We start from the raw sequence: 14,357 nt of genomic DNA, 5'->3' as shown, positions 1-14,357 counted from the left end.
CCTTGGCGTTGCTAGGCACCCCTCCCAGCTGCCGGCATGTAAAGGTCCAGATTTTTCCAGTCAACCTATGTCAAGATTTTTACAGCTTCTTTCTCTCAGGCTGGGCCAGGTATGCACCAAAGCTTATTGGCCTCGGAATGTTTGGGACTGAGCTACAGCGCTAAACGTTAACATTGTCGCTTATGGAAAACTAATGGGGGTCTGTGGCCTGATCTGTCCACTTGTGCCAAAACATGTAATATGTCACTGTGTGCTCAGATTTGGCAACAGCCTGATAATATTTGGTGGGTACATCTGCGATGTGGTTTGCATTGACATGGAACTTGATTGAGCAGTTTTAAAGCTTTTTAATTCTATATTTTCCCCACATATCCATTTTGTCTAAAAATGGGCTAAAGCGCTCTGTGGTCAAGGGTAGTACAGGAGTATAAACAGACTGGAACAAACACAGACAATGTTTCATTGTTCCTGGTTTTTAAAATGTCTCTTTTGGGGCTGACATTTGATAAATAATGCAAAATTTGAGTGCTGCGAGTGAAATTGGAGTATGTGGCTGATAGATAGGGTGGTGTGATTAAGGATGGTCAATAAGGCCTTGCATCACATATAAGGGCCCAGCCTCACACAGCTGGATAAAAACACATCAGCAGATTAATTTACTTGGCTAGAGTAGTAGAGAGGGCCAGTGTGCATTTAATTTACAAACCAAGTCAGGTTCCTCCCATGTGTGCCACCACACACTAGGTAAATGTGCTTCAAATCATCCTGCAGGTCACAAAACATGAAAAACAGGCATCTCTGCTGGAACACTGTCTGCTGTTTTGGGCATAGACTTGAAGTGGACAAGGTAAATTTTCCTCTTTAAACTTAAAAATAAACCACTGTAGGCATGTAGTTTTCATTGCATGTGTATATTCATTCCTCTGACAAGTTACATGTGCACTCACACAGTATGTGTGGCGTTGGAACAAAAATGATCAATTTCAAGTTTCTAGCATACATGTGAGTGTGATCTGTTGGAATATTGCCCTTGTGAAAATGAGTCTCTGCCCCACCAGGTGTCTGTTTTTCCACCAGAACATAGTACGCTGTTCCTGCGACATCTCAAGGAGTTTTTGTTTTAGTATGTGGCCCAGTGTGGCATCCACCTCCCTGGGCAACTGGGATTTTTTTTATGTTTCCAATGTCCTCACACACAAGTTAGAAATTAGACAGCTACATATGTCTTTCACATCCTAGTTTAATACCTATTGAGCTTTTGTCTTGGTTTCCCTCTTTAGATCTTGTCTCCCAAACATGGCGTCAGTGAACTTTGCCTGGTTTATGCATACATTGAACTGGGATCTACCTAGGTGAGTGGGGTCTGCTAGCCGTTCAGCTTCCTCAAAGGCCTGACCATTCGGATGCAGTATTCGACTCCTTTGGCCGACCTAGAATCCCCGTCATTGGTCCGGTACTACACCATGACACATACCCCTCCGGCCCCCCCACCCCCCCAACCGGGGAAACGTCACAGGTTTCTCATATATGTACGGACAGTTTGAATGTCCATTCCTCATGCCCACCCAGCAACACCCAGTGTGGAACCTGATTACGGATGTAATTTCTCACTGATTATTTGAGGATTTCTGTGTTGTTACAGGTTAAAAAGTATAGCTTTTCCCCTCTTCTTGGGTCCCTTCAACATGTCTTGGGAGGGTTGCCTTGCTGACTGTCTGAATGACCAATGTGCATGTACTGTGTGGCTTTATTTTTGTAAGTGGCAAATTCATATTTCTCCCCTCTACTTATCTCTTGTAGATGCCAGTGTCACACTTTGGTATTTGTTATGTGGAAAGTACTAATTTAGTCTGAGGCAACAACACAGGTGGTGGGATTCTTTTGCACTGTGAGTTGAGGTAAGCCAGCCAACCAATGGCAGCCATGGGGGAGACGGGAAAGGGGGGTAGTGTGTGTGTGTAAGGGGGGGGGAGTGGGTGATCTTTTAAAGGGTTTTATCATGTGAATCACTATGTAAAAGGGATACTAGTCTTTTCTTTAGCCCTATCCATGGAAACTCTGCCTATGAGCATTTCTATATCAATTTGGATGCATACGTTTACTTTGATGGTGATCAAAATGTACTTTTCTGGAATTTTGAAACTCCGCTTTGCTACCCACCTGTATCCCTTTAAGTCAAATTTTGCACAAAGTTGCTAAAAGGTATGTCCTATATTTGCTAAGTGAATTGTCAGATAAATTACCTGTCTTTTGATGTATATTTTGACACTTTTGGCTTTTAAGTATTTTCTTAACACTGCTGTAAACAAGAAAATCTACTTGAAAATCCATAATTTTCTAAATGTTTGTCAATGGAAAATGTAAAATACTTTGTCATTGGAATTTTTTCATTTTTCTTGCAGATATACATACCAGCTTTCCAAAACATTTGACCTGGTTAAGATATTTTCAACGGTATGTGCACTACAGAGCTTTGAACTTGGTGCTTGAGGACGGACAAACAGACACATTTCCAAGATAGGGGTACCCCAAGTTAAATTCCTCCTACTGAAAAGTTTTTGCATGTATCAAGCTGTAACTTTATGTGTGAGGTTTAGAGGTAGTAAGCATTATGTGGTGCAAAAATGATTGATTTTAAAAAAAGTTGGCTGGTGTGATCTGTCCACTTGTGCCAAAACATGTAATATGTCACTGTGTGCTCAGATTTGGCAACAGCCTGATAATATTTGGTGGGTACATCTGCGATGTGGTTTGCATTGACATGGAACTTGATTGAGCAGTTTTAAAGCTTTTTAATTCTATATTTTCCCCACATATCCATTTTGTCTAAAAATGGGCTAAAGCGCTCTGTGGTCAAGGGTAGTACAGGAGTATAAACAGACTGGAACAAACACAGACAATGTTTCATTGTTCCTGGTTTTTAAAATGTCTCTTTTGGGGCTGACATTTGATAAATAATGCAAAATTTGAGTGCTGCGCGTGAAATTGGAGTATGTGGCTGATAGATAGGGTGGTGTGATTAAGGATGGTCAATAAGGCCTTGCATCACATATAAGGGCCCAGCCTCACACAGCTGGATAAAAACACATCAGCAGATTAATTTACTTGGCTAGAGTAGTAGAGAGGGCCAGTGTGCATTTAATTTACAAACCAAGTCAGGTTCCTCCCATGTGTGCCACCACACACTAGGTAAATGTGCTTCAAATCATCCTGCAGGTCACAAAACATGAAAAACAGGCATCTCTGCTGGAACACTGTCTGCTGTTTTGGGCATAGACTTGAAGTGGACAAGGTAAATTTTCCTCTTTAAACTTAAAAATAAACCACTGTAGGCATGTAGTTTTCATTGCATGTGTATATTCATTCCTCTGACAAGTTACATGTGCACTCACACAGTATGTGTGGCGTTGGAACAAAAATGATCAATTTCAAGTTTCTAGCATACATGTGAGTGTGATCTGTTGGAATATTGCCCTTGTGAAAATGAGTCTCTGCCCCACCAGGTGTCTGTTTTTCCACCAGAACATAGTACGCTGTTCCTGCGACATCTCAAAGGAGTTTTTGTTTTAGTATGTGGCCCAGTGTGGCATCCACCTCCCTGGGCAACTGGGATTTTTTTTATGTTTCCAATGTCCTCACACACAAGTTAGAAATTAGACAGCTACATATGTCTTTCACATCCTAGTTTAATACCTATTGAGCTTTTGTCTTGGTTTCCCTCTTTAGATCTTGTCTCCCAAACATGGCGTCAGTGAACTTTGCCTGGTTTATCCATATATTGAACTGGGATCTACCTAGGTGAGTGGGGTCTGCTAGCCGTTCAGCTTCCTCAAAGGCCTGACCATTCGGATGCAGTCTTCCACTCCCTTGGCCGACCTAGAATCCCCGTCATTGGTCCGGTACTACACCATGACACATACCCCTCCGGCCCCCCCACCCCCCCAACCGGGGAAACGTCACAGGTTTCTCATATATGTACGGACAGTTTGAATGTCCATTCCTCATGCCCACCCAGCAACACCCAGTGTGGAACCTGATTACGGATGTAATTTCTCACTGATTATTTGAGGATTTCTGTGTTGTTACAGGTTAAAAAGTATAGCTTTTCCCCTCTTCTTGGGTCCCTTCAACATGTCTTGGGAGGGTTGCCTTGCTGACTGTCTGAATGACCAATGTGCATGTACTGTGTGGCTTTATTTTTGTAAGTGGCAAATTCATATTTCTCCCCTCTACTTATCTCTTGTAGATGCCAGTGTCACACTTTGGTGTTTGTTATGTGGAAAGTACTAATTTAGTCTGAGGCAACAACACAGGTGGTGGGATTCTTTTGCACTGTGAGTTGAGGTAAGCCAGCCAACCAATGGCAGCCATGGGGGAGACGGGAAAGGGGGGTAGTGTGTGTGTGTGGGGGGGGGGGAGTGGGTGATCTTTTAAAGGGTTTTATCATGTGAATCACTATGTAAAAGGGATACTAGTCTTTTCTTTAGCCCTATCCATGGAAACTCTGCCTATGAGCATTTCTATATCAATTTGGATGCATACGTTTACTTTGATGGTGATCAAAATGTACTTTTCTGGAATTTTGAAACTCCGCTTTGCTACCCACCTGTATCACTTTAAGTCAAATTTTGCACAAAGTTGCTAAAAGGTATGTCCTATATTTGCTAAGTGAATTGTCAGATAAATTACCTGTCTTTTGATATGTATTTTGACACTTTTGGCTTTTAAGTATTTTCTTAACACTGCTGTAAACAAGAAAATCTACTTGAAAATCCATAATTTTCTAAATGTTTGTCAATGGAAAATGTAAAATACTTTGTCATTGGAATTTTTTCATTTTTCTTGCAGATATACATACCAGCTTTCCAAAACATTTGACCTGGTTAAGATATTTTCAACGGTATGTGCACTACAGAGCTTTGAACTTGGTGCTTGAGGACGGACAAACAGACACATTTCCAAGATAGGGGTACCCCAAGTTAAATTCCTCCTACTGAAAAGTTTTTGCATGTATCAAGCTGTAACTTTATGTGTGAGGTTTAGAGGTAGTAAGCATTATGTGGTGCAAAAATGATTGATTTTAAAAAAAGTTGGCTGGTGTGATAGGACACAGACCCCCATTACAACTTGCGTTTTTCAGTAGGGACGATTGTAGTTCTGTGTATTTTAGGGTGTAAAGTCTTTTTTTGCTGCCAGCCTGCCGTTTTTAGTGTACAAGTGCATGCTTGGTATGAAAATGATGGAAATTGTCTAAGCTTTGGGCAGGTATGAGTTTTAATGGTGAAAGTTTGAAATTCTGGGCGAGAGGACACAAGGAGACAGGTGGTGACGAGGCTGCGAGTGACGTCCCCTTGGCGTTGCTAGGCACCCCTCCCAGCTGCCGGCATGTAAAGGTCCAGATTTTTCCAGTCAACCTATGTCAAGATTTTTACAGCTTCTTTCTCTCAGGCTGGGCCAGGTATGCACCAAAGCTTATTGGCCTCGGAATGTTTGGGACTGAGCTACAGCGCTAAACGTTAACATTGTCGCTTATGGAAAACTAATGGGGGTCTGTGGCCTGATCTGTCCACTTGTGCCAAAACATGTAATATGTCACTGTGTGCTCAGATTTGGCAACAGCCTGATAATATTTGGTGGGTACATCTGCGATGTGGTTTGCATTGACATGGAACTTGATTGAGCAGTTTTAAAGCTTTTTAATTCTATATTTTCCCCACATATCCATTTTGTCTAAAAATGGGCTAAAGCGCTCTGTGGTCAAGGGTAGTACAGGAGTATAAACAGACTGGAACAAACACAGACAATGTTTCATTGTTCCTGGTTTTTAAAATGTCTCTTTTGGGGCTGACATTTGATAAATAATGCAAAATTTGAGTGCTGCGAGTGAAATTGGAGTATGTGGCTGATAGATAGGGTGGTGTGATTAAGGATGGTCAATAAGGCCTTGCATCACATATAAGGGCCCAGCCTCACACAGGTGGATAAAAACACATCAGCAGATTAATTTACTTGGCTAGAGTAGTAGAGAGGGCCAGTGTGCATTTAATTTACAAACCAAGTCAGGTTCCTCCCATGTGTGCCACCACACACTAGGTAAATGTGCTTCAAATCATCCTGCAGGTCACAAAACATGAAAAACAGGCATCTCTGCTGGAACACTGTCTGCTGTTTTGGGCATAGACTTGAAGTGGACAAGGTAAATTTTCCTCTTTAAACTTAAAAATAAACCACTGTAGGCATGTAGTTTTCATTGCATGTGTATATTCATTCCTCTGACAAGTTACATGTGCACTCACACAGTATGTGTGGCGTTGGAACAAAAATGATCAATTTCAAGTTTCTAGCATACATGTGAGTGTGATCTGTTGGAATATTGCCCTTGTGAAAATGAGTCTCTTCCCCACCAGGTGTCTGTTTTTCCACCAGAACATAGTACGCTGTTCCTGCGACATCTCAAGGAGTTTTTGTTTTAGTATGTGGCCCAGTGTGGCATCCACCTCCCTGGGCAACTGGGATTTTTTTTATGTTTCCAATGTCCTCACACACAAGTTAGAAATTAGACAGCTACATATGTCTTTCACATCCTAGTTTAATACCTATTGAGCTTTTGTCTTGGTTTCCCTCTTTAGATCTTGTCTCCCAAACATGGCGTCAGTGAACTTTGCCTGGTTTATGCATACATTGAACTGGGATCTACCTAGGTGAGTGGGGTCTGCTAGCCGTTCAGCTTCCTCAAAGGCCTGACCATTCGGATGCAGTATTCGACTCCTTTGGCCGACCTAGAATCCCCGTCATTGGTCCGGTACTACACCATGACACATACCCCTCCGGCCCCCCCACCCCCCCAACCGGGGAAACGTCACAGGTTTCTCATATATGTACGGACAGTTTGAATGTCCATTCCTCATGCCCACCCAGCAACACCCAGTGTGGAACCTGATTACGGATGTAATTTCTCACTGATTATTTGAGGATTTCTGTGTTGTTACAGGTTAAAAAGTATAGCTTTTCCCCTCTTCTTGGGTCCCTTCAACATGTCTTGGGAGGGTTGCCTTGCTGACTGTCTGAATGACCAATGTGCATGTACTGTGTGGCTTTATTTTTGTAAGTGGCAAATTCATATTTCTCCCCTCTACTTATCTCTTGTAGATGCCAGTGTCACACTTTGGTATTTGTTATGTGGAAAGTACTAATTTAGTCTGAGGCAACAACACAGGTGGTGGGATTCTTTTGCACTGTGAGTTGAGGTAAGCCAGCCAACCAATGGCAGCCATGGGGGAGACGGGAAAGGGGGGTAGTGTGTGTGTGTAAGGGGGGGGGAGTGGGTGATCTTTTAAAGGGTTTTATCATGTGAATCACTATGTAAAAGGGATACTAGTCTTTTCTTTAGCCCTATCCATGGAAACTCTGCCTATGAGCATTTCTATATCAATTTGGATGCATACGTTTACTTTGATGGTGATCAAAATGTACTTTTCTGGAATTTTGAAACTCCGCTTTGCTACCCACCTGTATCCCTTTAAGTCAAATTTTGCACAAAGTTGCTAAAAGGTATGTCCTATATTTGCTAAGTGATTTGTCAGATAAATTACCTGTCTTTTGATGTATATTTTGACACTTTTGGCTTTTAAGTATTTTCTTAACACTGCTGTAAACAAGAAAATCTACTTGAAAATCCATAATTTTCTAAATGTTTGTCAATGGAAAATGTAAAATACTTTGTCATTGGAATTTTTTCATTTTTCTTGCAGATATACATACCAGCTTTCCAAAACATTTGACCTGGTTAAGATATTTTCAACGGTATGTGCACTACAGAGCTTTGAACTTGGTGCTTGAGGACGGACAAACAGACACATTTCCAAGATAGGGGTACCCCAAGTTAAATTCCTCCTACTGAAAAGTTTTTGCATGTATCAAGCTGTAACTTTATGTGTGAGGTTTAGAGGTAGTAAGCATTATGTGGTGCAAAAATGATTGATTTTAAAAAAAGTTGGCTGGTGTGATCTGTCCACTTGTGCCAAAACATGTAATATGTCACTGTGTGCTCAGATTTGGCAACAGCCTGATAATATTTGGTGGGTACATCTGCGATGTGGTTTGCATTGACATGGAACTTGATTGAGCAGTTTTAAAGCTTTTTAATTCTATATTTTCCCCACATATCCATTTTGTCTAAAAATGGGCTAAAGCGCTCTGTGGTCAAGGGTAGTACAGGAGTATAAACAGACTGGAACAAACACAGACAATGTTTCATTGTTCCTGGTTTTTAAAATGTCTCTTTTGGGGCTGACATTTGATAAATAATGCAAAATTTGAGTGCTGCGCGTGAAATTGGAGTATGTGGCTGATAGATAGGGTGGTGTGATTAAGGATGGTCAATAAGGCCTTGCATCACATATAAGGGCCCAGCCTCACACAGCTGGATAAAAACACATCAGCAGATTAATTTACTTGGCTAGAGTAGTAGAGAGGGCCAGTGTGCATTTAATTTACAAACCAAGTCAGGTTCCTCCCATGTGTGCCACCACACACTAGGTAAATGTGCTTCAAATCATCCTGCAGGTCACAAAACATGAAAAACAGGCATCTCTGCTGGAACACTGTCTGCTGTTTTGGGCATAGACTTGAAGTGGACAAGGTAAATTTTCCTCTTTAAACTTAAAAATGAACCACTGTAGGCATGTAGTTTTCATTGCATGTGTATATTCATTCCTCTGACAAGTTACATGTGCACTCACACAGTATGTGTGGCATTGGAACAAAAATGATCAATTTCAAGTTTCTAGCATACATGTGAGTGTGATCTGTTGGAATATTGCCCTTGTGAAAATGAGTCTCTGCCCCACCAGGTGTCTGTTTTTCCACCAGAACATAGTACGCTGTTCCTGCGACATCTCAAAGGAGTTTTTGTTTTAGTATCTGGCCCAGTGTGGCATCCACCTCCCTGGGCAGCTGGGATTTTTTTTATGTTTCCAATGTCCTCACACACAAGTTAGAAATTAGACAGCTACATATATCTTTCACATCCTAGTTTAATACCTATTGAGCTTTTGTCTTGGTTTCCCTCTTTAGATCTTGTCTCCCAAACATGGCGTCAGTGAACTTTGCCTGGTTTATGCATATATTGAACTGGGATCTACCTAGGTGAGTGGGGTCTGCTAGCCGTTCAGCTTCCTCAAAGGCCTGACCATTCGGATGCAGTCTTCCACTCCCTTGGCCGACCTAGAATCCCCGTCATTGGTCCGGTACTACACCATGACACATACCCCTCCGGCCCCCCCACCCCCCCAACCGGGGAAACGTCACAGGTTTCTCATATATGTACGGACAGTTTGAATGTCCATTCCTCATGCCCACCCAGCAACACCCAGTGTGGAACCTGATTACGGATGTAATTTCTCACTGATTATTTGAGGATTTCTGTGTTGTTACAGGTTAAAAAGTATAGCTTTTCCCCTCTTCTTGGGTCCCTTCAACATGTCTTGGGAGGGTTGCCTTGCTGACTGTCTGAATGACCAATGTGCATGTACTGTGTGGCTTTATTTTTGTAAGTGGCAAATTCATATTTCTCCCCTCTACTTATCTCTTGTAGATGCCAGTGTCACACTTTGGTGTTTGTTATGTGGAAAGTACTAATTTAGTCTGAGGCAACAACACAGGTGGTGGGATTCTTTTGCACTGTGAGTTGAGGTAAGCCAGCCAACCAATGGCAGCCATGGGGGAGACGGGAAAGGGGGGTAGTGTGTGTGTGGGGGGGGAGTGGGTGATCTTTTAAAGGGTTTTATCATGTGAATCACTATGTAAAAGGGATACTAGTCTTTTCTTTAGCCCTATCCATGGAAACTGTGCCTATGAGCATTTCTATATCAATTTGGATGCATATGTTTACTTTGATGGTGATCAAAATGTACTTTTCTGGAATTTTGAAACTCCGCTTTGCTACCCACCTGTATTACTTTAAGTCAAATTTTGCACAAAGTTGCTAAAAGGTATGTCCTATATTTGCTAAGTGAATTGTCAGATAAATTACCTGTCTTTTGATATATATTTTGACACTTTTGGCTTTTAAGTATTTTCTTAACACTGCTGTAAACAAGAAAATCTACTTGAAAATCCATAATTTTCTAAATGTTTGTCAATGGAAAATGTAAAATACTTTGTCATTGGAATTTTTTCATTTTTCTTGCAGATATACATACCAGCTTTCTCAAAACATTTGACCTGGTTAAGATATTTTCAACGGTATGTGCACTACAGAGCTTTGAACTTGGTGCTTGAGGACGGACAAACAGACACATTTCCAAGATAGGGGTACCCCAAGTTAAATTCCTCCTACTGAAAAGTTTTTGCATGTATCAAGCTGTAACTTTATGTGTGAGGTTTAGAGGTAGTAAGCATTATGTGGTGCAAAAATGATTGATTTTAAAAAAAGTTGGCTGGTGTGATCTGTCCACTTGTGCCAAAACATGTAATATGTCACTGTGTGCTCAGATTTGGCAACAGCCTGATAATATTTGGTGGGTACATCTGCGATGTGGTTTGCATTGACATGGAACTTGATTGAGCAGTTTTAAAGCTTTTTAATTCTATATTTTCCCCACATATCCATTTTGTCTAAAAATGGGCTAAAGCGCTCTGTGGTCAAGGGTAGTACAGGAGTATAAACAGACTGGAACAAACACAGACAATGTTTCATTGTTCCTGGTTTTTAAAATGTCTCTTTTGGGGCTGACATTTGATAAATAATGCAAAATTTGAGTGCTGCGCGTGAAATTGGAGTATGTGGCTGATAGATAGGGTGGTGTGATTAAGGATGGTCAATAAGGCCTTGCATCACATATAAGGGCCCAGCCTCACACAGCTGGATAAAAACACATCAGCAGATTAATTTACTTGGCTAGAGTAGTAGAGAGGGCCAGTGTGCATTTAATTTACAAACCAAGTCAGGTTCCTCCCATGTGTGCCACCACACACTAGGTAAATGTGCTTCAAATCATCCTGCAGGTCACAAAACATGAAAAACAGGCATCTCTGCTGGAACACTGTCTGCTGTTTTGGGCATAGACTTGAAGTGGACAAGGTAAATTTTCCTCTTTAAACTTAAAAATAAACCACTGTAGGCATGTAGTTTTCATTGCATGTGTATATTCATTCCTCTGACAAGTTACATGTGCACTCACACAGTATGTGTGGCGTTGGAACAAAAATGATCAATTTCAAGTTTCTAGCATACATGTGAGTGTGATCTGTTGGAATATTGCCCTTGTGAAAATGAGTCTCTGCCCCACCAGGTGTCTGTTTTTCCACCAGAACATAGTACGCTGTTCCTGCGACATCTCAAAGGAGTTTTTGTTTTAGTATCTGGCCCAGTGTGGCATCCACCTCCCTGGGCAGCTGGGATTTTTTTTATGTTTCCAATGTCCTCACACACAAGTTAGAAATTAGACAGCTACATATGTCTTTCACATCCTAGTTTAATACCTATTGAGCTTTTGTCTTGGTTTCCCTCTTTAGATCTTGTCTCCCAAACATGGCGTCAGTGAACTTTGCCTGGTTTATGCATATATTGAACTGGGATCTACCTAGGTGAGTGGGGTCTGCTAGCCGTTCAGCTTCCTCAAAGGCCTGACCATTCGGATGCAGTCTTCCACTCCCTTGGCCGACCTAGAATCCCCGTCATTGGTCCGGTACTACACCATGACACATACCCCTCCGGCCCCCCCACCCCCCCAACCGGGGAAACGTCACAGGTTTCTCATATATGTACGGACAGTTTGAATGTCCATTCCTCATGCCCACCCAGCAACACCCAGTGTGGAACCTGATTACGGATGTAATTTCTCACTGATTATTTGAGGATTTCTGTGTTGTTACAGGTTAAAAAGTATAGCTTTTCCCCTCTTCTTGGGTCCCTTCAACATGTCTTGGGAGGGTTGCCTTGCTGACTGTCTGAATGACCAATGTGCATGTACTGTGTGGCTTTATTTTTGTAAGTGGCAAATTCATATTTCTCCCCTCTACTTATCTCTTGTAGATGCCAGTGTCACACTTTGGTGTTTGTTATGTGGAAAGTACTAATTTAGTCTGAGGCAACAACACAGGTGGTGGGATTCTTTTGCACTGTGAGTTGAGGTAAGCCAGCCAACCAATGGCAGCCATGGGGGAGACGGGAAAGGGGGGTAGTGTGTGTGTGGGGGGGGAGTGGGTGATCTTTTAAAGGGTTTTATCATGTGAATCACTATGTAAAAGGGATACTAGTCTTTTCTTTAGCCCTATCCATGGAAACTCTGCCTATGAGCATTTCTATATCAATTTGGATGCATATGTTTACTTTGATGGTGATCAAAATGTACTTTTCTGGAATTTTGAAACTCCGCTTTGCTACCCACCTGTATTACTTTAAGTCAAATTTTGCACAAAGTTGCTAAAAGGTATGTCCTATATTTGCTAAGTGAATTGTCAGATAAATTACCTGTCTTTTGATATATATTTTGACACTTTTGGCTTTTAAGTATTTTCTTAACACTGCTGTAAACAAGAAAATCTACTTGAAAATCCATAATTTTCTAAATGTTTGTCAATGGAAAATGTAAAATACTTTGTCATTGGAATTTTTTCATTTTTCTTGCAGATATACATACCAGCTTTCCAAAACATTTGACCTGGTTAAGATATTTTCAACGGTATGTGCACTACAGAGCTTTGAACTTGGTGCTTGAGGACGGACAAACAGACACATTTCCAAGATAGGGGTACCCCAAGTTAAATTCCTCCTACTGAAAAGTTTTTGCATGTATCAAGCTGTAACTTTATGTGTGAGGTTTAGAGGTAGTAAGCATTATGTGGTGCAAAAATGATTGATTTTAAAAAAAGTTGGCTGGTGTGATAGGACACAGACCCCCATTACAACTTGCGTTTTTCAGTAGGGACGATTGTAGTTCTGTGTATTTTAGGGTGTAAAGTCTTTTTTTGCTGCCAGCCTGCCGTTTTTAGTGTACAAGTGCATGCTTGGTATGAAAATGATGGAAATTGTCTAAGCTTTGCGCAGGTATGAGTTTTAATGGTGAAAGTTTGAAATTCTGGGCGAGAGGACACAAGGAGACAGGTGGTGATGAGGCTGCGAGTGACGTCCCCTTGGCGTTGCTAGGCACCCCTCCCAGCTGCCGGCATGTAAAGGTCCAGATTTTTCCAGTCAACCTATGTCAAGATTTTTACAGCTTCTTTCTCTCAGGCTGGGCCAGGTATGCACCAAAGCTTATTGGCCTCGGAATGTTTGGGACTGAGCTACAGCGCTAAACGTTAACATTGTCGCTTATGGAAAACTAATGGGGGTCTGTGGCCTGATCTGTCCACTTGTGCCAAAACATGTAATATGTCACTGTGTGCTCAGATTTGGCAACAGCCTGATAATATTTGGTGGGTACATCTGCGATGTGGTTTGCATTGACATGGAACTTGATTGAGCAGTTTTAAAGCTTTTTAATTCTATATTTTCCCCACATATCCATTTTGTCTAAAAATCGGCTAAAACGCTCTGTGGTCAAGGGTAGTACAGGAGTATAAACAGACTGGAACAAACACAGACAATGTTTCATTGTTCCTGGTTTTTAAAATGTCTCTTTTGGGGCTGACATTTGATAAATAATGCAAAATTTGAGTGCTGCGAGTGAAATTGGAGTATGTGGCTGATAGATAGGGTGGTGTGATTAAGGATGGTCAATAAGGCCTTGCATCACATATAAGGGCCCAGCCTCACACAGGTGGATAAAAACACATCAGCAGATTAATTTACTTGGCTAGAGTAGTAGAGAGGGCCAGTGTGCATTTAATTTACAAACCAAGTCAGGTTCCTCCCATGTGTGCCACCACACACTAGGTAAATGTGCTTCAAATCATCCTGCAGGTCACAAAACATGAAAAACAGGCATCTCTGCTGAAACACTGTCTGCTGTTTTGGGCATAGACTTGAAGTGGACAAGGTAAATTTTCCTCTTTAAACTTAAAAATAAACCACTGTAGGCATGTAGTTTTCATTGCATGTGTATATTCATTCCTCTGACAAGTTACATGTGCACTCACACAGTATGTGTGGCGTTGGAACAAAAATGATCAATTTCAAGTTTCTAGCATACATGTGAGTGTGATCTGTTGGAATATTGCCCTTGTGAAAATGAGTCTCTGCCCCACCAGGTGTCTGTTTTTCCACCAGAACATAGTACGCTGTTCCTGCGACATCTCAAAGGAGTTTTTGTTTTAGTATGTGGCCCAGTGTGGCATCCACCTCCCTGGGCAACTGGGATTTTTTTTATGTTTCCAATGTCCTCACACACAAGTTAGAAATTAGACAGCTACAT

At 41.5% G+C, this 14,357-nt stretch overlaps 1 protein-coding gene across 1 annotated transcript in view; it reads left to right on the top strand.

Moving 5' to 3' along the window:
- Window positions 1-14,357, top strand: part of LOC135470855 (slit homolog 1 protein-like) — a 51,092-nt gene that overhangs the window by 3,098 nt on the left and 33,637 nt on the right. The gene's annotated exons all lie outside the window — the stretch shown is intronic.

The sequence above is a fragment of the Liolophura sinensis genome, chromosome 7 (assembly GCF_032854445.1).
Source record: "Liolophura sinensis isolate JHLJ2023 chromosome 7, CUHK_Ljap_v2, whole genome shotgun sequence".
NCBI classification, from domain to species: Eukaryota; Metazoa; Mollusca; class Polyplacophora; order Chitonida; family Chitonidae; genus Liolophura; species Liolophura sinensis.
Note: the sequence above shows the minus strand (reverse complement) of the source record. Positions and strands in the feature narration are given on the sequence as shown.